Here is a 23,295-nt window from a genome sequence, read left to right on the forward strand (position 1 = left end):
CTAACCCCCCACAAAGGACCAATCAGAATACCAGTACACTACCAGGCACCCAGTATTACTGCAGCACAGCTTAAACACCACTGTCCAAGGCCAAAATACAGCCTCTATGGGACCTGTGAATATCCCTGGCTGTGTTCTACATGAACTACAGAGTGACCTGGCAACTTACCTGTGTGCCCTGTTCAAGCACTGCCTCACCTCAGGCTTTGTCCCTACTGAATTGTGCACTGCTACAGTTACCCCTCCCTCACAAATGAAGTGTAACTACAGACCCTGGGAAGTACCTCCCCAACTGCCTGACAAGTCTGTTATGCGAAGCTATGGAATGCATCATCATGCATATAATAACATGGATATGGGAATCTGCAGACTCAGGATCCCACACAGTTTATCTTTGTGAAGGGTAGGTCATACCTGCTCATTCAACCTGGTCAACCTCTTGGCGCCAGTCACCTGAGCTGTGGATGAAGGAAGGTGACACATACAGCCTACACTGATCTGGCCAAAGCCTTTGATAACATTCCCCAGTCACTAAGCTTGGCATCATCCCCTATACCACTAGGTGGAACAGAGTCACAAACACAGGGGTAGATAGGACATACTGCTGTCATACATTAAGACAGTTGCAGATGTCACTGGGGTTGTTGTAACATCCTTTATGAGGAATATGATGTCGGTAATACAAATAGATATGAGTATTTACTGACTGCATTCCCCAGAGTCCACAACTGATTTACCAAGGACACCAGCTGTCTGGTGAACACACAATGCATGACAGGCAGACATGTGGCCAGTCTGTGGACAGCATGCCAGTGGAGAGGTATGTCAGAGACATATCACTATGAGTTGTGACGTCACACACTAAATGCATGTCCACATAAACCCTGGCAGTCTATCAATCCAGCATGTGTATAACAGCACAGATGACATAGAATCTGTTCACAAATCTGGGGATATGTCCCCCATGTTGGTTGGCTGTCTCCACATGTCCTGTCCTGTGACGTATTGCCATCCACTGTATGTGAATCTGTAGGCCACCACCTCTGTAATGTCTCTCACACAGGCAAGGAAATGGGGCAAGGCCCAAATTAAGGAATGTCCCATATGTTGGAATTAGCAGCAGTGTCCAGGCCCACAGCAAAATACAATGTGGGGACCTACATAGTGGTATGGCCATAGCACTACCTGACAACTGCACATCTGTACAGAGGACAGACAGAAAGTAGATAGCCAACAGGATATGCATTAGGATGAATGTATTGAAAGATACATGTCTGAAACTGAAAGATATGCTGTTACTACATGACAGCAGTCCTCAATGACATGTCCAAAGAAAATAGTAGTCTACAGTTAATATCAATATATCAGATCAATATCCAGTAGGAGATGCATATAAACATACAGCTCAAACACCTAGAATAAGATACTTGGTACTCAGAGTCCAGCTTTGCATGCAGGGGTGTATGGTTCCAGTACTACAATCTGCAATCTACTCTTACTTGACAAAGCACTGTTAAAAGTACTAACGTAATTATACCATATGTGTTTAACTATTTCTGTCAACCAGTGCACTGTAGCTGGTGTAACATGCAAGTGTGACTGCATATAACTTGGGATACTGCCCATGTATGAAACAAATCCAAAGAGAAAAGATTGTGGTACTACCCATGTATATCCAGGTGTCCCATGCAGCATACTCACACCCCTTGCTACTGTAATGACAGCATATAGAAGCATATTATGTACAGGGAAATAAGTACACTTATTAAAGATGTCATTACCCTGCTATTTTATCAGACTGTAATGTTATCACTGGTTACCAAGGTTAAGCTATGCTTAGCAGGTGTAATCATTGCTTAAATGTAAATGCTAAGCAGATTTGCGCACTGGTACACAGTGTAAGCACCTATTCGTTTAACTGTACGTTAGCACCGTTTACCATCAGGCATACCCACGTAAACCCACTTAAAGCTGCTCAAAACTGCCTTAACCATCTGTATCCAACAGTCCTTGTTCTGCCTAGCAACAAAATAAAGAGTCCTTGCAGAACTTGAACCCAGGACCTTGCAAAACCTAGCCTATGCAGTTTAGCAGTAAACCACCTAAGCTATACTGTTTGAGGATGTTTTCTCAGACATGCCCTTCTTTACAGCCAGATTAAAATAGGGAAGAGACAAGTGTGCAATTAGGAATGATTGGTATTTATAAATATATACATATGAACAGAAACATACATAGAGAGAGTGAGATATGTATGGAGATCCATATATGTGTACAACAATATATAAATATATATATATGTGTGTATATATATATATATATATATATATATATATATATATATATATATATATATATATATATACACACACACACACACACACACACACACACACACACACACACACACACACACACACACACACACACACACACATATAATATATATTCCAAAAAATGCAGCAGAGCTTTCCAACAGCATCCTCTTTTGAAAAGTACAATAAGTGTTTTGAAGCAACACAGCCAGAGAGAAAATATTACTGAAAATCACTGTTTTTATTGTAAATTTAAGGACATACTTTTTAACTGTTATAATGAAAGCCAGTTCCAAATCATGCTTGCCTAAGTGCAATTCTGTTTTACATTTTTAATTGTATTAGTTTTAGCCTTGTGTTTACATGAGACTGCTTATAAGAATCATACCTTTTATAACTGGCTGTAAATTGAGAACCATATTGTTTTTTTAATCAGTACATTCTAATTGGGAGACTTTTTTGCTCTAATTTGCATGTAAACTGTATTGTGTATTGTAGTCCCAAAGGCGGTGGCGGGGGGGGGGTCTGCAATAAATGACTTTAGTCCTGCTTATGAGAAGTGCCCACTGTCCTACTAGCTGTCTTGCTGATATCAGAATACTACAGATTCAGACATTCATAGGACATGGCATCATTTAGTTCAGGAAATCTTTAACGGTGGCACGATGCTGCCAGGGTAATCCTATGGCCTAGGCTTGTAAAGGCTCCAGGGCCATTAGCATAGTACACACCTATGAAACTATATGTATATACATAGACACCCTCACACGCACACACACACACACACACACACACACACACACACACACACACACACACACACACACACACACACACACACACACACACACACACACACACACACACACAGACACGTGTCCCAAAATGCCCATACAGACATATACTGCTGATAGACTACCCACAACTCAGGCAGCATGCAGAGTTCGATACAAAAGAAGCCATGACACTCACATCTGCCTCCCCCTCACAGTCAAAATAAATGAGTGAACAGTACACTGCTACAAAATCATGATAGGCCATACACAATGGCCAGACATACAACAATCTCTTAGCAAAACAATGTCTGAACATAACAAAGAAAAATAAGACCAGCCAGTAATTCACACATGTTTATTATACTCTGATGTCTTGGCCAAAGCCTTCAAGGAGTAAATATTACCAGAAATACATGCCTTAATCTCAAGAAGCAATTAACATCTAATTACATAATTGAATACACAGCCTCCAATTACACTCATCATTTAACCCCCTACAGGATAAAGTATCACAGTTACTATTAATACATTGAAGTCTGTACATAACAATTGTCCTTTTATGAATGCTTCATCACACTGAGGAACATACATTTTCAGAAACAGTACCTTGAGACCCACTACTGTCCCCATGGTGTGATTTATTCAAATGTACAGCTACAGAACTGACATATTTCTTATAAGTAATATGTCTGACATGTTCTAACAGCCTAGTTTTAAAACATGTGTTACTGTCTCCCACATAAAATGTTACAAGGTCATCTAAGAGCATTCTGTGTGCACCTACCTCTTGAATGTACAGACTTTAACATGCTTCTCAGTCATTCCCCTCAGCAGGAATTGCAGCACTAAATAATGATAGACCAGTATACCTATCCACCTACTAGTGTATGACATCTGGACACAGCCTGACATACTTGGTGGACAGAAGCCCAAATACACGGCCATACATGAAATATTGCTGTTATACACTGAGAAAGTTGCTGATGTTACAGGGTTTGTTGTAACATATATTTTCTGAGGGATATAAAGTCAGAAAAACAAACAAATGGATGCTACTATCTACATAATGCAATCACCAGAGTATGCTACTGATTTGTTAAGGACAACACCTGTCTGGGAAACAGCCCATACATAACAGGCTAACCTGTGCCATTATGTGGATGACCCCACAGATGAGAGCAATACAGAGACTGAACTTTGTCAGACTGAAACCCATGCAGAAGTAGTATGTGCAGACAAACCATGTTAAACCAGCAGTATTCCAAACATATAACAGCAATACTCACATTCTGCTCCTAAGTCTTGAATCTTCCCCATCATTTAGTTGGCTTGTCTCTACAAGTCTTGCTGTAAGAGGTAGTAGCCAAAAACAACTCCAGGATGTCTTCCTTGCAAGTAAGGGAAAGGGCCAGCACCCACATGGAGTACTCATTTATAGGAGTGTGTTGCCATGACATTGGCTTTTGAAAGAACTACACAGCTGCTCTGCATGCAATTAGCTAGTGGGGAACCCCAATAGGTGCACATGCCATCACCTGGTCATGAGCATCATCTACAAAAGCCATGCTGCTACCTATTCAAACCAGCTCTTTCCTGTAGTGCAGAGAGAGAGAGAGAGAGAGAGAGAGAAATAACAAATGAGACATAAAGTGGAAAAGAAAGAAAAAAAGGTAAGTGGAACATGTAAGCAAGTAATTGAATGTAGTACTTGGTCTGTAATAATGGGAAATATGATTTGGATTAATATATGTCCCAAGAAGACATGCTGTACTAATGTCCTGCTAAACAGCTGCTATGGCCATAGCATCTGGCCCTTTCTGCAGTGGGAGATATCACAGACATACCTCTTAACTGGGCAGATCCTCACAGAACATCCACATTTTACCATCATGTATTTTTGTCTGTTTCTTCTGAGATCTGCACTTTACTGGCAAATAGCTGAAGATTGAAGTCATGAGGTAATGACAAACACTTGAGTTTAAAACTCCACATCCTTAAGAATATTCACTGTAATGCTAAAGGTATCATTCTACGAATGTCCTACGCTTGCAACAGGTATATTTAAAGTCTGTCCCTATTTATTCCCCCATCATTTTAGGTATTGTCCAGATGTGATGCTCTGAGAGGTTATGAAGTGGGATCACAGTTCAGGAGCCTGACTCACCTGGGAAAAGACAGCTCATATATGACAACCGCAGGGGTGTCTGTCAAACAGTTATGACTGTGCCACTCCTAGGCCAGTTAATGGGATGTTTCCATATACATGTTACCTGTTGATTATGAGTATGACACATGTTTGCCTTGTAAAGCTAAGACACCTTTAGAGGGTGTGTGCATAGTAGACTACTGTTGCAGATATGCGTGTTGAACTGCATATGATATATTGACTTAATAACATTCAACTGTACAGTGTTCTGCTGGACAATGAGCACATTTGTGATTGATATATGTAGTCACATACACATATACCTGTGTTATGTCAGCCAAACCATTGGCAGATCTGTGAGAAATGGCATTGTAACATAATAGCCTACTTATGACTATTGGATATCCTCCTGGCTATCACAGTGATGTCAAACCCTACTGTGCAAGCAATGTACTAAAATATGGTGCAGCTATATTAATACAGTATCAATACTGATGTCCCTTTTGACACCCATTTATGTGTGCCATTGTTAAGACGTACTGCTGTAATAGGTTGAGAAGTATGATTGAGCAGCAAGAATGTAAATACAGTGTGTCATACTTACATTCAACAGAAATGTATACCAGGTATCCCCGAGCACATGTATGTATGCATATATTCAGCTGGAAGGCACAAAACTAATCACATAGGGTTCAAGCAGTCAGGTAAATAGGTTGTGCATGTTGCACGTGTGTTATATCAGTGTCAGTGCATACAACAGACATATATGTGTACAGCTACTGGTGGTTGCATTGCCCTGAAACTGATGTGGATAGTGGAGTAGGCATGATTATCAGGTATTACTCAGTGAAAAAATATTCAGAGAAAACATTACTGAAAATCACTACTTTTGTAAATTTAAGGACATACTTTTTAATTGTTATAATGAAAGCCAGTTTCAAATCATGCTTGCCTAAGTGCAATTCGGTTTTACATTTTTAATTGTATTTGTTTTAGCCTTGTGTTTACATGAGACTGCTTATAAGAATGATAGCTTTTATAACTGGCCATAAATTGAGAACCATGTTTTTTTTAATCAGTACATTCTAATTGGGAGACTTTTTTTGCTCTAATTTGCATGTAAACTGTATTGTGTATTGTAGTCCCAGAGGCGGGGGGGGGTCTGCAATAACTGACTTTAGTCCTGCTTATGATAAGTGCCCACTATCCTTCTAGCAGTCTTGCTGATATCAGAACACTACAGATTCAGACATTCATAGGACATGGCATCATTTAGTTCAGGAAATGTTTAATGGGTGGCATGATGCTGCCATGGTAATCCTATGGGCTAGGCTTGTAAAGGCTCCAGGGCCATTAGGGTAGTACACACCTATGAACCTATATGGATATACATAAACACACACACACATATATATATATATATATATATATATATATATATATATATATATATATATATATACACATATGCATACATGTCCCAAAATGCCTATACAAACATATGCTGCTGATAGACCACCCACTACTCGGGCAGTATGCAGAGTTGGATACAAAAGAAGCCATGACACTCACATCTGCTTCCCCCTCACAGTCAAAATAAATGAGTGAACAGTACACTGCTACAAAATCAAGATAGACCATACACAATGGCCAGACATACAACAATCTCTTAGCAAAACAAATAAAATGTCTGAACATAGCAAAAAAAAATAGGAACAGCCAGTAATTCACACATGTTTATTATACTCTGATGTCTTGGCCAAAGCCTTCAAGGAGTAAATATCACCAGAAATACATGCCTTAATCTCAAGAAGCAATTAACACCTAATTACATAATTGAATACGCAGCCTCGAATTACACTTGTCATTTAACCCCCTGTGGGATAAAGTATCACAGTTACTATTAATTTATTTATTTTATTTATTTTACATTTGTTGACCGGGCTAGTCTAGCTGGATACATGTCCATTTTCAGTAGAGGCCCGGGGAGAAAAGCTCCATGTGCAACACAACAAGCAATATACAATAAAACAATATACAATAAGAACCCATATTAAGTACAAACTTGAAAAAGTATACAGAAGAACATATGCAAAATACAGTCAAGAAAGAAATACCAATAAGTTGTACACTAAAGACAATATAGAAAACAGTATAGATTAGAGCTGATTTGAATAGAATAGGGGAAAACAGTTTTTGTTTTTTCTTTTTTTGCAAAGTTAACTGCTTTACTACCATTAAGCATGGCCAGAGCAGTAATCAATGATGAGATATAGGTGTATATATGAAGAATTCAGTCAAAGATACATAATAAGCAGATCTCGTAGGGAAGGCTAGTTGAGGCAGGTGGTAATTAGTGATAAGAAACAGCAGTTAGTCAGGGATAGTACAGGAACATAGCCAGTGTGTCATGAGATAAAGCTTGAGCTTTTTTTTGAAATGTGTATGAGAGGAGAGAGTTGTGAGTTCAATGGGTAGTAGATTCCATAGCTTACCAATGGTATTACAGAAGAGGGAGTCACCTGCTAAATTGTTGGATCTGCAGGTGTTAAACAGAAGTTTATTAGAAGAGCGTAAGTGTTTAGGATTGTGTTAGAGGGTAAGTAGGCTTGAAAGAATAGGAGTATTGGAGGGTTGATACAGGGTTTTGTGGGCAATAGTAAGCTGTGAAAAGTGCAGATGGTGTAGAAACTCTAACCAATCAAGTTGTTTAAGATTTAGACAGTGATGGGTACGGAAAGGAGTGGCAGCAGCAAATCTGGCAATATTATTATAGGATACAGTCAACTTGTTAATGTTGGCTTTAGAAAGGTTTGTATAAATGGGTGAGGCATAGAGTAGAGATGAGATGAGTTCTGGCTATAGCAGTCCTGGCTGCTGGAGTAAGAAAGGGTTTGATTCTATAGAGGGATCCAAGTTTCTTGTTGACTGTTTTTATTGTACTGTTAATATGTGTGTCAAAGTTGAGGTTGTTGTCTATAGATATTCCTAGGTGTTTGGTAGTTAGGTCTGGTGAGATAATGGTACCATTGTTAGATGTGAGTGTAAAATGTGTAGGGGTGGACTTGCGGGTTGGGGAGAAGAGTAGCAGTTTAGTTTTCTTTGGATTTAGTAGGAGGCAGCGGTTTGTAAACCATTGTTCAACAGTATTAAATGCATTCTGGGTGATGGTCTGCAGTTCAATTTGAGAAGTAGCTGAGCAGATAATAGTGGAGTCATCTGCATACTGAATGCAGGTAGAATGTGGAATTGCTGATTGAAGATCATTAATATAGATGGAAAATAGGAGTGGCCCTAATATGGAGCCCTGAGGGACACCAAGGGAGATGGGGAGGAGATTAGAAAGATTATTGTGCCAGAGAACCACTTGTTTTCTGTTATGAAGGTAAGATTTGAACCAGTTGATGGCTAATGGGTCTAGTGATAGAGATTTTATAATATGCAAGAGCAGCTGGTGATGAACCATGTCAAAAGCTTTGGATAAATCAATGAATACTGCAGAGGAAAGAAAGCCGTTGTTACGATTATTGTTAATACAATCTGTAAATGATAGCAGGGCAGTGGTGGTACTGTGGTGAGGTCTGAAACCATGTTGACAGTTTGCCAGTAGCTTATTTTGGAGAAGGTGGTTTAGAAGTTGCTTCTGGATACATTTTTCCATATGTTTTGCCAGAGGAGATAGCAAGGCTATAGGACAAAAGTTAGAGAATTCATTGGAGTTCCCACCTTTGTGTAGAGGAATAATGTAAGAAATTTTCCAGATGGATGGGATATTTCCTTCACTAATGGTTCTATTGATAAGGATAGATATAGGGTAGGCAATGGATATGGCTCCAATTTGGAGTTATTCTCCTGGGAGTTGGTCAGCAGAAGGGGTGGAAGGTTTAAGTTTTAGTAGAAGAGAGCATATACTAGAAGTAGACACTGGTTGCAATTGAAAGGATGGAGGAGGATTTAAAGATGAATTAAGCAGATTTGTGGTGTCTGGTGAAAGATGGCTAGCAAGAGATTGGATGGCATTGGTAAAGAAGGAATTAAAGGAGTTGGCAGTGTGAATGGGATTATCTGGGTTGGAGCCTAGAGGGTTAGGGGTGGTTGATTGTCCTGGGTGAAGAAGTTTGTTAATACTGTTCCAAAACATTTGATGTTTATTTTGATGGGTTTGCTGTATTTGGAGGTAAAAGTTCTTTTTATCTAGCACTATGGCTTTTTTAGTATTATTTCTTAGTTGTCTGAAAATTAAGTGATCTAATGGATTTTTAGTAGTACGCCATTTAACCCAAGCTTTGTTTCTCAAATGGATTTTATGCCTTGTAGTGTTTGAGAGCCAGGGTGCTGGTTTAGCTTTGCATCTAAAAGAGCATAATGGTGCATGGTGGTTTAGGATGGTTAAGAATGTGGTATTAAAATAGGCTACAACTTCATCAAGTGGAAGATATTTTAGTGGTGACCAATTACATTGTTTAAGTTCTATCAGGAATAGATCATGGTTAAAGTGTTTTTTGCAGCAAACAGTTCTGGCAGTGCTGGGATGAGTGAGGTTGGTTTTAGATCTAATAAAGTAGGTTAGGGAATGGTCACTTAGATCATCTGGGAGGGTCCCTACTTTGTAGATTTGTAGAGGATTATTAGTAAGTATCCAGTCCAAGGTAGTTTCTTTGTTGTTGGGTTTGTGAGTTCTGGTAGAGGAGTTAATAGTTTGTGTAAAGCCATATAAGTTAATATGGGTGGAAGGGTGTATACTATTACAGGACTGCCAATCAATATTGACATCTCCTAAAATTATAGTTTCTTGTGGGAGGTTGATAGTAAGAAAATTCAGGATATTTTCAAGGGTATTAATATTATTTCCTGGTGGAAGGTATAAACAGATGACATTAATAGCTTTACTAGGGTTGACCTGAAGTTTAGTGATGAGTATTTCGGCTTTATTGTCTAAAGGTGGGTTAAGGTCAATGGTGCTGATTTGTAGTTTGGTTTTGTAGAGGATTGCGACCCCTCCTCCCTTTTTGGTAGTATGGTCTTTTCCTGATGATATTATAACCTGGAGGGGTTACTTAATTATCTTTGACTGAAGGTTTAAGCCAAGTTTCAGATAGGCATAGGATATCAAATTGGTGGACATTTAGGAGGGCATGTAGGTGTGGGATTTTATTATTAATGCTGCATATATTAAGATGTGCTATAAGGAGAGAGTTAGCTGGCTTGGAAGGGGTTATGGAGATACTGGTAATTAGATTACATTTATCAGTGGTAGTGGTATGGTTAGGACCAGGGTTTGGATGTATGTCTCCATCTAGTAGGGAGTGAAGGTATGTGATGCGTTTATGGTAAAGTAACTTGTAAGAATAGTTAGGTAGTTTTTTATTATTGGGATTGGTATATTTAATGGGTGCTAGTCTATGATATTTGGGAAGTATGTAGTTGGGTGTGGATGTAATGTTTAGGGAGATTGGAGTAGTGGCTAGTGGTAATGTAGAAGTATGTTTAGAGGGAAAGGGGGTGGAGGAGTGAAGTGGTTGTTCATAAGAGGTTAAGAGATAGGTAGTAAAAAGAGAAGGAAGTAGTGTGATTAAGAGAAGTAGTTGAATTAGGAGTTGGGTGGGAGATGTTGGCATTGTGGAGTTAATAGATGAGAATCGAATGAGTGGTGTGGTAGGTAAGTCAGTGTAGTGGTGTCTATGGAGGTGGGAGTGAACAACAGAGTTAGTTGGAGGTGGGCGTGGCTAATAATATGGTGTTGTGTGAGGTGTGGTGTGATAATGATGTGAGCAGTGGTATTGGTGCAGTGTTAGAGGGGGTGTGGTGTAGGAGGAATAAGTGTAGGACAGTGGGGGTGGGTGGGAATTGGGGGCAGGGTAGGGGAGTGGAGTGAGCCCGCAGGGCGAACGGAGCGGGATAAGACAAGGAGTCCTGTGTCAAGAAAGACAATCAGTGAAATAGAGAGGCAACAGGTGAGTATAAAGGTGGAAAGTGTAGCAGGGAGGAAGAGGCTTGGCAGTGGGAGATTTAGGATGCTTGGAGGGGTGAGTAGAGATAAGAGACACTTTAGGGCACAGTAGGATAGGAAGAGACAGAGTTTAGCTAGTGCTAAGAATTTAGTAAGGGTAGCCTAGTACGAGAAAAGCTTTAGTAAAGAACAGAAGGTATAGCTAGTAAGATGTAAAAGAAAAGTGTAAAGATATATAGTAGACAGCGAGTAAAGAGGCACCACCTAGTAGGTAGTCACCGTAATTACAGAATATGCCGCACCTGAGGTAATGCCAGGCTGAGGGAGATGAGGAGATGTAGGAGAGGATGTAGTATAGATATGAGCAATTCAGGAGAAAGTATTGGGAAGTAGAATGTGAGAGAGGCTGGAAGTGGGGATATAACAGACTGCTATGGGGGGGGGGATTGGCTGCTGCCTTACCTGACTCAGGAAACTTGCCTACCTTGGCAGTGTAGTAATGTTTTATTATGGATACAGTCTTTCAACTGACAATAGCAGACATACTTTCTCTTTCAGTGTTCCTGGGAAGTCTCCAGGGAGCTGGTAGGTAAACTTCTTTACACAGAGAGTGTTTCCTTGGGAGTCAAGCTGGGCAGATACAGGCAGTCAGTCTAAGGGATGTACAGGAACACAGAGCTGGTGTATAGAGAGACAGAGAGAGAAAAACAGGTAGTGAGGGAAACAATACAATAGCTAGACTACACAGGCAAAAACTTATAAATACATTATAATATATCCAATCTCAGCAGGAAAAACAATAGTGTACGTATATGACAAACAAATTATGATAGCACATCTGCACAGAAGGCAGATACTATTAAAGGATAGCGCAAATTGTTAGGTCCCCTGTGCTAGACACTGGCAGTTAAATGTGAGTGCAGCAGGAGTAAAAGTAGTGCAAGTTGTTTTCCTTTCTGCTAAAGCAAAAAAAAAAATAGGATATACTCGCAGCCTTTTGTATTTAATGCTAGCAGTTGAGAAAAGTTAAAGAGCAGGAGGGTTTAGCTAATGACTAATAATGAGAGAATGATCCGTTCTAGCAATCCAGTAATCCAGCTAGTTATAATGCTCGTTAGTGGATGGCCCACGTGCAAAACGCCGATAGGTATTAGCGTGGGCGAGAGAATACAATATAGCGCGCACTGCTCGCTACTATTGAGCAAAATAAATATCGTACACATTATACATTCCTGGAAAGTGATTAAGTTAAATTATGTTGGCAGTCTAATAAGGCTGCTGTTTAGCATATGTTACAACATAAACGCCCGTTTGTGGAGGGCCCACGTGCACAATGCCAAAAGGAATTAGTGTAGGCAAGAGGAATTAGAACATGGAGCTCACTGTTTGCTACTATTGATCAATATCTAATACCTTACACAATATGCATTCCTAGTAAGTAATTAAGTTAACTTATGATTGCAGTCTGGTAAAGGCTGCTGTTTAACACATGTTATAAAATAAACCATGCCATCGCTATCGGCTCTAGCAATCGTAACAGACTATAAATACATTGAAGTCTGTACATAACAATTGTCCTTTTATGAATGTTTCATCACACTGAGGCACAGACGTTTTCAGAAACAGTATCTTGAGACCCACTACTGTCCCCATGGTGTGATTTATTCAAATGTATAGAACTGACATATTTCTTATCAGTAATATGTCCGACATGTTCTAACAGCGTAGTTTTAAAACATGTGTTACTGTCTCACATATAAAATGTTACCAGGCCATCTAAGAGCATTCTCTGATCACCTACCTCTTGAGTGTACAGACTTTAACATGCTTCCCAGTCATTCCCCTCAGCAGGAATTACAGCACTAAATAATGATAGATCAGTATACCTATCCACCTACTACTGTATGACATCTGGACACAGCCTGACATAATTGGTGGACAGAAGCCCAAATACATGGCCATACATGAAATATTGCTGTTGTACACTGAGAAAATTGCTGGTGATACAGGGTGTGTTGTAACATATCTCTTCCGAGGGATATAAAGTCAGAAAAACAAATGGATGTTATTATCTACATAATGCAGTCACCAGAGTATGCTACTGATTTGCCAAGGACAACACCTGTCTGGGGAACAGCCCATACATAACAGGCTAACCTGTGGCCATTATGTGGATGGCCCTACAGTTGAGAGCAATGCAAAGACAGAACTTTGTCAGATTGAAACTCATGCAGAAGTAGTATGTGCAGACAGACCCTGTTAAACTAGCAGTATTCCAAACATATAACAGCAATACTCACATTCTGCTCCTAAGTCTTGAACCTTCCCCACCATTTAGTTGGCTTGTCTCCACAAGTCTTGTTGTAAGAGGTAGTAGCCCACACAACTCCAGGATGTCTTCCTCACAAGTAAGGGAAAGGGCCAACACCCACATGGTGTACTCATTTATAGGAGTGTGTTGCCATGCAATTGGCTATTGGAAGAACTACACAGCTGCTCAGCATGCAATTAGCAAGTGGGGAACCCCAATAGGTGCACAAGCCATCACTTGGTCATGAGCATCATCTACAAAAGCCATGCTGCCACCTATTCAAACCAGCTCTATCCCTGTAGTGCACAGAGAGAGAGAGAACGAGAAATAACAAATGAGACATAAAGTGGAAAAAAAAAAAGGTAAGTGGAACATGTAAGCAAGTAATTGAATGTAGTACTTGGTCTGTAATAATGGTAAATATGATTTGGAGGAATATATGTCCCAAGAAGACATACTGTACTAATGTCCTGCTAAACAGCTGCTATGGCCATAGCATCTGGTCCTTTCTGCAGTGAGAGATATCACATACATACCTCTCAACTGTACAGATCCTCACAGAATATCCACATTTTACCATCATGTATTTTTGTGTGTTCCTCCTGAGATCTGTACTTTACTGCCAAATAGCTGAAGATTGAAGTCATCAGGTAATGACAAACACTTGAGTTTAAAACTCCACATCCTTAAGAATATTCACTATAATGCTAAAGGTATAATTCTATGAATGTCCTATGTTTGTAACAGGTATATTTAAAGTCTGTCCCTATTTATTCCCCCATCATTTTAGGTATTGTCCAGATGTGATGCTCTGAGAGGTTATGAGGTGGGATCACAGCTCAGGAGCCTGACTCACCTGGGAAAGGACAGCTGCAGGGGTGTCTGTCAAACAGTTGTGACTGTGCCACTACTAGGCCAGTTAATGGGATGTTTTCCATATCCATGTTACCTGTTGATTATGAGTACGACACATGTTTACCTTGTAAAGCTGAGACACCTATAGAGGGCGTGTGCATAGTAGACTACAGTTGCAGACACGTATGTTGAACTGCATGTGATATATTGACTTTAATAACATTCAACTGTACAGTGTTCTGCTGGACAATGAGCACATTTGTGACTGATATATGTAGTCACTTACACATATACCTGTGTTATGTCAGCCAAACCATTGGCAGGTCTGTGAGCAATGGCATTGTAACATAATAGCCTACTTATGACTGTTGGATATCCTCCAGGGTATCACAGTGATGTCAAACCCTACTGTGCAAGCAACGTACTAATGTATGGTGCAGCTATATTAATACAGTATCAATACTGATGTCCCTTTTGACACCCATTTATGTGTGACATTGTTCAGACATACTGCTGTAACAGGTTGAGAAGTATGATTGAGCAGAAAGAATGTAAATACAGTGTGTCATACTTACATTCAACAGAAATGTATACCAGGTATCCCCTGAGCCCATGTATGTATGCATATGTTCAGCTGGAAGGCACAAAACTAATCACATGGGTTTCTAGCAGTCAGTTAAATAGGTTGTCCATGTTTCACATGTGTGTTATATCAGTGTCAGTGCATACAACAGACATATATACGTGTATAGCTTCTGGTGGTTGCATTGCCCTGAAACTGATGTGGATACTGGAGTAGGCATGATTATCAGGTATTACTCAGAGAAGTAGAAAAACACACAGACTGCCAGCACTTCACCAGTATCTCACTTTCTTTATTCCAGTTAATATATTTTTGCATGCGACCAGCATGCATCCTGATCATCTATTAAAGGCATTACCTTATGGTGAATTTAAGAGAATTTTTGACCATATCAGTAATGTAAATGAAAAAAACTAATTAACTGAATAACGTTGAGTTTAGGTTAAGTGAAAGGGGTTATAACAAAACACATTTATCAGCATGCAGGGATAAATTACTTGGTAAAAAAGCAGATGGAATTGGTACATCTGTTGTAAATTTTGAATCAAGACGTGAAGCTTTCACCATGGAATATAATAAAGATGAAAAGCTTTTTTATGTAACCAAGTTCTCTGCTTTTTCTGAGAAACTGGTTTAATTGGTTAGAAAATACTGGTATGTTGTCAGTGATGATGAGTCTGTTGGTCATTTATACCCCAAACATATTACATTTTCCTACAAAAGAGGAAAAAATCTTAAGGAATTGTTAAACAATAATTTAATTGAAAGGAAAGACAATATTACAGCTTTAAAATTAGGCACTTTTCTCTGCAGTTCTTGTAATATTTGTGATAAGGTCAGGAACCTGAGTGTTATTAATGACATAAATTTTATTTCCAAACACCATTTTAGTTGTAAATCCACAGGGGTGGTTTATATATTGGGTTGTTCATGTAAAAATATGTGATACATAGGACAAACAAAAAGAATGGTGAGGGTACGCATTTTAGAGCATTTAAAAGACATTAGAAATAAAAATTTGGTTAGTCCTGTTGCTAAACATTTCCAAGAGAAACATAGTGGTTCTTCTAGCAGTTTAATATTTAGTATATTGGGAAAGCCCTTCCTTCAAAGAGGGGATGACGTTGTAGTAAAATTATTGGAGCTTGAAACTAGAATGATTTTTAAGTTTCATACTCTAAAGCCTAATGGCATGAATCAGGAATTAAGTAGTTAATGAATTATTTATACTTGCATATTTAAATATATATATATATATATATATATATATATATATATATATATATATATATATATATATGTGTATACATATATTTATTCATTTTATACTTATTCTAAGCTTATGGTCACTTTAAAATGTTTTCATTGTTTAATTAGTTAATTAAGACATTAATTGTCTCAATGAGTATATAAGTATTATGCGTGTATTCAATTAACTGTGATCCTTGAAGGCGAATTGCCGAGGTACCAGATCGCTGGAATAAAGAAAGTGAGATACTGGTGAAGTGCTGGCAGTCTGTGTGTTTTTCTATTTAATTTCAGTTGTGAGGTGTTTTGAATTACTCAGAGAAGTGTCCACCTGTGTTATGACCCTCTGTCCATGCCTACCACTACCAGCTATATCAACACCTATATACAGTGGAGATCACAAGTGCACACACACCTATCAGAATGTCAGGTTGGTGTGCTGTATGACAATCAGACCACAGAAGATCATTTCATAATGTTTCTCATGTTGAATGTGACTCCTAACCTGTCCAGTTCCACTGAAATACAATCAAAGGTATTTTTAGGAAGGTGAGCAACTATTGCCAAGTGAAGATGTGCCATGATGTTAGAGTCCAGACCAAGATGGATGAATGCTGTAACCATCCCAAGAGATGCATACACATGTTTAAGGGTGTGCACACTCATTCAGCTGGCTTATTGTAGTGAGTATTATTTCCATATGTTTTCACAGACCAGATTGTTATGTTTTCAATTGAATTGCACATGCTATAGGTCACACTTGTTGATGTGTCTTTCGGCTTTTCCCGATTATGGGTCACCACAGTGGAACTCCGGTCCACTAATGATTGGCAGTAGATTTTTACGTGCCGAGTTACCGGCCCTGACGCACAACCTTCAACGAAGGTACGCCCATTGAACTGAGTTATTGTGGTGTCATGTGACATTTGCACAAATACCAGGCAGTGTATCAGGGGTGTGTACCCTATATATCCACTGTTGCTGTATGGACACAGCAGTACCTGACCTGTATATCCAGCCTCCACCAAAGTAGAGTAATCCCCTTTGGTAGACAGCAGCAATACACAGACCTCATAATAGGTTGCTACATTGGCTGTACAGGGACACATAGGTGGAGGCAACAACTTTGAAGCAAGTCCACCTATATCTGAGCAAGCAGGTAAGTTCACAGGTGACGTCCTGTAAGGATGACTATGACTATGAATTGGACATATCCACACCACCAAGGACAATTGCAGCCATGTCTCCATATATGTTGTACGTCTCAGATGAAACAACACAATTCACCCTGTACTGGGGGTAAAGAACACCTGATACACACATGCCATGGATATAGGCAACCTACATCATACAAGTTAGGTGGGAACATGGCCACTCTGTCCATCCCAGTCATACATGGAGATATGCACATCAACCACACTCCTCCCCACAACAATGGTGAGCATGTACATATTGTCTACTGATGGCAACAACAGCATATTTCCATGGGGCATAATAACATCAGTGTCTGCCTCCTACATGAACTCAGGCATGTGTTCAGAGCTCCATCATACACCACAGTCAAACACAGACCTGCCACCATACACACACCATCCTCATGGAAGATGACCACTGTCAACCCTCAACACAGAAATGAATGGAGGATAGAGGATTATGCAATCAAGTGTCCAATATTGGGGGGAATACGATAGCTCAGGGACAGGCGTATAATGCAAGCTGCTATAGCCATGATAGCTTGGAGTTTCCGGTGCAGTCTGGATTATTTGCAAGTAATATCCACTGTTGATGGAGATTTTGACAACTGTATGAGGTCCTGTGACCTTTTCCTGTTTATGTCTTCCAAATAACATACACAGTGCTCACCTTCCAGCATTCTCTGTTGGGGAAACAGACATCATCACCCAATATGTGATTGGACATTATGCCCTGTCATGTGGTCAGAGAGCAGAAGATGTGTGAGAGAGGACTGCCCTGTGGAACAGTGTGATCCACAGGGCAAAGGATGCCAGCCTGCACAGCAGAACTTACGTGCATCTGCAGCATTAGGCCACCGACCTGAAATGCCATGCCCATCAATGGGCTGCTGCTGTAGCAAGGGATCGGCTAGACACAGGTGGGGGCCCAGTCATCCAGCTCCTACTGATACCCACTGAGGAGCTCCTCACCACACTTGCACCACATGCTGAATGCACAAACCATGATGCTGAGGGAAGCATTGTGGAGGTGGGTTGCACACACACACTGGATGAGGAGCATGCAGGTAAGGGCCCAGTGGGGTTTAGTACACTAATGTATCAGACATACATATATCTGTATTGTACCTACATGCATGTGTCAGGTCCGATTGCAGTTGTGAATGGAGTTTTCTAATGCACAGAGGTGCACATCTATGGTGAGGACAGGACATTGTGTATTATTGCAGTTAGTACTGTAGATGTGCAGACATGCTGCATCCATCCTATACCAAGGCCACATGTGCGTCTGCTGACAATAACTCCCTCTCACAACTGTCTAGGATCCTCTGGTCTGCATATGGGACAGTAGCCAGAAGCTGGTGGGTATTACATTGTTGTATTGTTGCCTGGCAATACCCCAGGCATGTGAAGCGCATGCAATTTACCATGCACACAACCATCAGTAATAGCTATATTGCTTTATATTGCTTGTTGTTCATGTTCACTTGTGCTGGGGTTAACTGTATTGCATCACAGTGGTCACCACTGAGGCCTATCTGACGTGAATTCAACATTCTTGTAGCATACTTCACAACTTGTCAGTGCCAAGACGTCTGGACAGATGCCAGCAAATTGTGCTGGACAAACATCCATAAGGTCATGTGTGACACATTACTGGTATACAGTGAATATAAACTGTGTACACACCCCTCTTAAGAATCAAGGTGCTCTGTTACATATTAATTAGCACCACAATATGACAGTCCACACCTGTTCCAGCCTATAATGTGACCCATAACAGGTACAGTTCACCTTTAAAATCAAGCATCTGTACTCATGCATTGCACCTACAAGGCAGGCCACCTGTGAGGGCAGCAGACATCCTATCAGCATAATGTTTCAGTCAGGTATGATACCTCATGCTGCCCTATGTGTCAGTACACTCACTGTGGCCTATTTGGCTATAATATCATATACATGGGCATTGTTAAGGCACACAGACCACTTCTGACCACTTATAGGTTTCAAACATATGGATATTTCAGACACATCTGTACAGAGGACGGTACAATAGTTTAACCTGCTGCATGTGAGGCAGATGCTGTCACCACACTATATAAAGTAATGGCAGTGGGAGGTGGTAAACAGCCATGTATGGTATGCACATCAAAATGGTATAAGCCACACATGATATGATCCTCACCCACACACAAACAGTTGCCAGCATTAGGATTAGAATTTCTGCCTATCTAGGTATTCCTACTATGATGCTACACAGTTATCAGATGCGCCACAGAGCTTATATATTTCCACCTCTTCCACAGGTACGTCTAACGTGGATGACATCAGCAGGTCTACTAAACTGGAATGAAGGGAAGTGTAAAGGGTAGTACACAGGTCAAAAATGGTATGCGCCAGACAGTACATGATTCACACACACACACACACACACACACACACAAACACACTTGCAAGTATTGGGATTAGAACTCCTGCCTATCTAGGTATGTCTACTATAGTGTTACAAAGTTACCGCACACGCTGCAGAGCTTACTGAATTTTCATCTGGCCAAAGCTGGTGATAACTGCAAAACTGTGATAAAGTATTACAGGTGGTAGACAGTCTGCTTTCTGTTCCACCCGTACATCATGCTAGTTCTTTCCGTCTTGCACTTCAACTAGCATATTGGCTTGGCACTTCACCAGGTTATTGTATCATGATGTGTGGCACACCTGTGAGCCATCAGCAGTACTCGTTCATCACATATGTTGCCCCAATACTTACTAGTTATGTCCACCCCCTCCTGGCATGTTTGAAGGGCAGTTATCTGTGCTTTCACCCATTGACCTGGTGCACATGTGCATTCTCGGGCAATGTTGAAACTGCCATATGTACACAGACAACCCTCCTCTCTAAACTCCAAACACTCAGACCTGTGAGGTTTACCCATATATCACCCAATGTGGACATATGCACTCTTCAGCAAATAAAATGAATTGGATGAAGCACACCAGAATCAACAAAAATCAATTTATTTAGTGCTTTCGTTTTTTCGTAAAAAACTTCATTAGAATAAAATACATCAACCCACTGACCCAACTTATATATCTACACTTAATTAACATAATTGAATTATTCATTAGCAATAATTACTTAAAAGGTATATAACCCTTGAAAACCATTACAGTTCCATACAATCATGCATTCCCTATATACATATATAGAAATATAAACTAATATAATAGACAAACAAGTAAATACATATAAAAATGACTAAAAACACTCAACATATACCACATAAATAGTATTTACATATACTCTTCAGCTTTGAGGCTAAAGATGGAGGATATAGAAATACTACTGTTCAAACCTGGTTGTTCAGTGGCATTAGATCTCATTTGCCACCTTAATTTCCCTTAATTCTGAGAAGTCATTAAGCAGGCCACCTCTGTCCCCCAATGTCACTTGCTCTAAGACTGTAAATGTCACTGTGTGTAACTAGGATGTGGCTCTGCAGCAAGGCCACATGGTATGGCAGTGTGGTGACACATCCACCATGTCATAGGCAGGGTACAGTATGTGCACAGTAATTCCCAGTCTGTAACACAGTGATTGCATATGCCTCACAGATTATAGGGGTGAGGGTTGTGCATAGGTACATGTTGATGTACAACATTTGTTGTAGAATGGAGAATGGCACATGTTCTGGTTTGGACACACCTCTGATTGCTAATGACCACAGCCACAGGGGATGTTCATCAACCAAACACACTGGGATTACTGTTCACACACACACACACACACACACACACACACACACACACACACACACACACACACACACACACACACACACACACACACACACACATTTGCTAGCACTGAGATCCATAGGTTCATTGCTTCATTGGGGTGTAGTAGGTGAATGGGCCTGAAGGCTCTACAAGGCTAGCCTAAGGGAATACCTTGGCATCAGGCCACATGACAATAGTCCCCAGTGTGGCTCAGGAGTATAGTCACTGGAGTGGTCCCCAGGGGTGGGTATTGTATTCCCTACCCACTCATCCAGGTTTCTATTGTGGGTGGCCAGTGATGTGCACTGTTTCCAATGTATGTGCTCTATATTCCACAACATGGACAGTGTCTGGGTTGTGCACATGTCCCACATGCATGGTCTTTGATGTGTGGAAGTGTGCTTGAGGTCTCTGGGGCATGTTGTGTGGACAGATTGGTATCTTCTGATGTAGCATTCCTAACCTCATTTGGTGAGACCTGACTGTGTAACTGAGGTAGTGATTACACCTGCATTGACAGTATGATACAGGTATTCAGTGGAGTTAGTGGCATCTGTCCATACAGGGCATGTGTATAAGGCATGATATTCCCTTTGTTTTGTATGTTTGTAGACTGTACAGCTGTTGCAGGCATCCAGTGGGGAACATAGCAAAAGGGCCACTGTACACATTGATTGGGCTACTGAGGGGATGCCATGTCCATTTACTTGCTGGATAACGCACAGTCTGGACATGTAACACATCAAAGTACTTTCTGATGTCAGTGGCACTGTTGTGGTCAACAGGCATGTAGTCCACTGCAATCACACCGTGACTGAGGCAATATGCAGGGGAACTACCAATATAGTGGTTGTTGCCTAGTCAAGTGTGTTTGTGTATGATATGTGGGTGGAGAGTGGTCTCTGAGTAATGGAAGGGTTGCCTATAATGCTCAATAATCCATACTGACACATTTAGGGCTGTGGATTGTCTACACTAACCTCTCTGGTGTTTGACAACTGTTGGCCTTGTAATATGGACATCGGTTCATAGGTTCATAGATTAGTACTAGGCTAACTGCCTTTGCGAGACATTTTAAGCCTAGCCAAGTGTCCCCTGTGAGATTCAAACCCTGTACCTTGTGTTTGTAAGGCAAACACCTTAACCATTAGGCCACCCTCCCAACCCCTGTCATATACTAGGTCCTCAGCATAATAATTTGGCAAAACCCACACCCCAATGGATCCTGTTATCACACAATCACACCGACCCCCACACAGGGTGCTGATGACCCCCACATACACACACACACACACACACACACACACACACACACACACACACACACACACACACACACACACACACACACACACACACACACACTTGCCAGTACTGAGTTTCCAACACCTATCCAGCTATGTATTGGTACTATAGTTTACCACACGTATCGCACGCATCACGGAGGTCATAGGATGGATGTTGTTCCAAAGTACTTTTAAGGTGAGGAACATCACCAGCACTTGTAACTACTGACATTAGGTGATATAGTGGGTGAGAGATTCCATAAAATATTTTACTCTACACACACATTTACATTTGCCAGGGATGAGGTTCAAACCTCTATCGAACTATCTTTTCAGACCATTATGTTATGCATTGAGCACATGCACCACTGACCTTACATGGTTTAGGTTTGGCAACAGGTACTTCTAAGGTGGATGATATCTGTAGGACTGCTAAAGTCAGGCACTGAGATGTGTACTGGGTGTAAATGGGGCCAAAATCTTTGAGGTACGGACATGTATACACACACAAACACTTTCCAGGGATGAGAGTCAAACTCATATCTATGTAGATATTGCTACTACATTGTTCTACATTTATTGCATGCACAATGGAGCTTACATGTTGGAGAGTTGTACAAAGGTATCTTTGAAGGTGAGTGACATCAGCAGCAGTGCTAAAGGAGGGGTAAGGGAAGTGTTTTATTGTGAATGACCACAAAATCAGGTCTCTATAAGAATGCATGCACTCTGTTACACAAACACATTTACACAGTTGCCAGGATCAGCATTGGAACACCTACCTAACTGATTTGCTACACTGTATTATTATGCAGTTACCACAAGCACCATGGAGGTTATATGCTAGAAAGCTGA

Source organism: Protopterus annectens, chromosome 11.part0, assembly GCF_019279795.1.
Source record: "Protopterus annectens isolate FY-2018-M chromosome 11.part0, PAN1.0, whole genome shotgun sequence".
Taxonomy (NCBI): Eukaryota; Metazoa; Chordata; order Ceratodontiformes; family Protopteridae; genus Protopterus; species Protopterus annectens.